The sequence below is a fragment of the Cornus florida genome, unplaced genomic scaffold, assembly GCF_030987335.1.
Source record: "Cornus florida cultivar Cherokee Brave unplaced genomic scaffold, ASM3098733v1 CherokeeBrave_3.0.0_Hap2_Chr02, whole genome shotgun sequence".
In the NCBI taxonomy this organism is placed as follows: Eukaryota; Viridiplantae; Streptophyta; class Magnoliopsida; order Cornales; family Cornaceae; genus Cornus; species Cornus florida.
In genome coordinates this window covers 18,337,501-18,340,000 of record NW_026775572.1, presented here as the reverse complement: position 1 = coordinate 18,340,000, position 2,500 = coordinate 18,337,501, and the positions used below count along the sequence as shown (strand labels likewise).

Here is a 2,500-nt window from a genome sequence, read left to right as displayed (position 1 = left end):
CTCCCGGAGTTCATTCTCCGGGGAACTCTGTTTAAACTATTCCGGTGAATTCCGCCCAATCTACTTATTTTATGATCTCATTGGAAATCATATAAAGACAATTCCTATTTAATATAGCGACTTGTGCAAGTATTTTACGATTAAGAAGCAACTGTCTCTTGTACAGATCGTGTATTAATCTACTATAACTATAAGAGACCCCCCCCTCACGAATTCCTGCGTTTATCCGAGTGATCCACAAACGACGAAAATTTCTCTTTTGCCTATCTCTATCCCTATTAGCCGAAACCAAAGCTTTTATTTTCTGTTGAGTAATAGTTCGAGTAAGTCTTGAATGAGCCCCCCGAAAGCTTGATGCAAATAAACGAATTTTTGTTCTACGTCTCCGAGCTATATATCCTCGCTTAATTCTGGTCATTGAATAATTGAAACTTTGACGAATAACTAATTGATTTCCTTTCTTTCAGTTATTCTTTTCCCCCTTCCTAGCCTATTAATAACAAAACGGATTTTTCCAATGTATAAAATAAAAATTCCAATGGCTTTGGCTACTATAACCTTCCCGACCACGATTTTTTCTAGGCATTTCACCTAGAAATAATCAATTGTATTCTCCTAGGTATCAAAAATATAGTAAATAAATAAAGTAGTAAATATAAATGGATAAAGAAATAGTGGGTTCCATCGTTTCTATGGTTACTTCTTAAACGGTGAGGCCTTCTCTATACACCGGAGCCCCTTACTTGATTTAATCAATGTTATTGGTAACTTGTACAGTTCACACTCTTTGGCTCTACCCATGAATTATCCAGTACTAGGTCTTTCACAATGAGATCTACCTATACAGTAACGGTATTTAATTATAAAAGTTAGCGGGGTAGCTGACCCTGTGAGTCCGTTCTTGCAAGAGTGGGAACCTAATCTTTCTGTTTTTTAAATTTTAAATAGGATTTTCCCCGCTTAATGAATAACCATTTGTTACCAATGGGGAATTGCTTTTCATTTAAAATAGAGGTGATTGGATTTGCACCAACGGAAACCATAAATTTCATACACAATAGAGGGATACGATAGATTTTTTATTTTTAGATAGCGAATGGAGTTCTTACAGTCTATCCTATTCATCGGTACTGATCGTTGTTACTGGAAAATTGGTTTTCTTTCCTTTGTCCCAGCCCATGATCTGAACGAGTCGCACATACACCCTAGTACATGTTCCTCGACGCTGAGGGCATCCCCGAAGAGCGGGGGATTTTGTGACATTTCTGATTGGCTGTCTTGTATTTCTAATAAGTTGTTTAATGGTTGGCATGTTGAATCATATACATAATGGGCTGGTTTAGATCGATCCTAACCGGATGATTATGAATTACTTCTTTTGAATAGAATATTAAACCCGGCAAGAAAATCAAATCTTAAATCGCGGATTTGTGTGAAATCCGTGCTATTTTCATTCAACCGCTACAAGATCAACGATTCCATAAGCTTGGGCTTCTGTTGCTGACATAAAAACATCCCTCTCCATGTCTTCAGATACAACCCATAAGGGTTTGCCCGTTCTTTGTACATAAACCCTTGTGAGGGTTTCGCGCAGTTTCAGCAGTTCTTCCGCTTCCAGGATAAATTCTCCCGTTTGTGCCTCATAATAAGCACTCGCAGGTTGATGGATCATTACCCTGATGATATAACATAATAAAAGGTTCTTCTATCTCGCAGAGAAAAGAAAGAAAGATAAAGAATAACAAGAAAAAAAAAAGATAGAATTGAACAACCGTACGGGCATCTTTTGCGCATTGCATACGGCTTTACAATATAGAATTGACCTTTACCCTCCATCGAAAAAAGATAAAAAAATCGGATCTATCAGATCTAGATCGGTAAATGATCAAATTACCACCCTTTTTTTCGGAGAAGTTAAAAAATACTATGATGGTTCCGTTGCTTTATATATTTATTATTATTATTTTGTCTTTGATTTGTCTGTGATTTGTCTGTGATTCAGCAATCCCAAAGTTTCTTTTTGATCTGATCAAATAAAATAAGGAAAAAAGACTCTTCTTTTTTTGATTTTCGCACTCTTTCATAACATAAGTATTGTTAAGAGCCTTCCGGTGTGAAAACAAAAAAGTTTGTGACGCTGAACTGGACTCCCGATAGATAAGATAAAATCAGAAATACTCTTTATCTCATACTACTCTCTCGATACATAATCTAATGTTTTGAAAAAATAATAGAAAAATTTTCTCATATCGAATTCGAAGTGCCATGCTATTATTACTTAATATTCATATTTCATATGGCGAAGGCATAGTCTTCTTTTTTCTCTCAAATAAAAACAAACCTCATTGGCGCCAAGCGTGAGGGAATGCTAGACGTTTGGTAATTTCTCCCCCGACCAGGATAAAAGATCCCATTGAAGCAGCCATTCCCATGCATATTGTATGTACATCTGGTTGCACAAATTGCATAGTATCAAAAATAGCTATTCCGGGTATTACCC

The 2,500-nt window shown here is 36.3% G+C and overlaps 1 pseudogene; it reads right to left on the bottom strand.

Moving 5' to 3' along the window:
* The window catches only part of LOC132296674 (ATP-dependent Clp protease proteolytic subunit-like), a 5,843-nt pseudogene that overhangs the window by 2,030 nt on the left and 1,313 nt on the right, over positions 1-2,500 (bottom strand).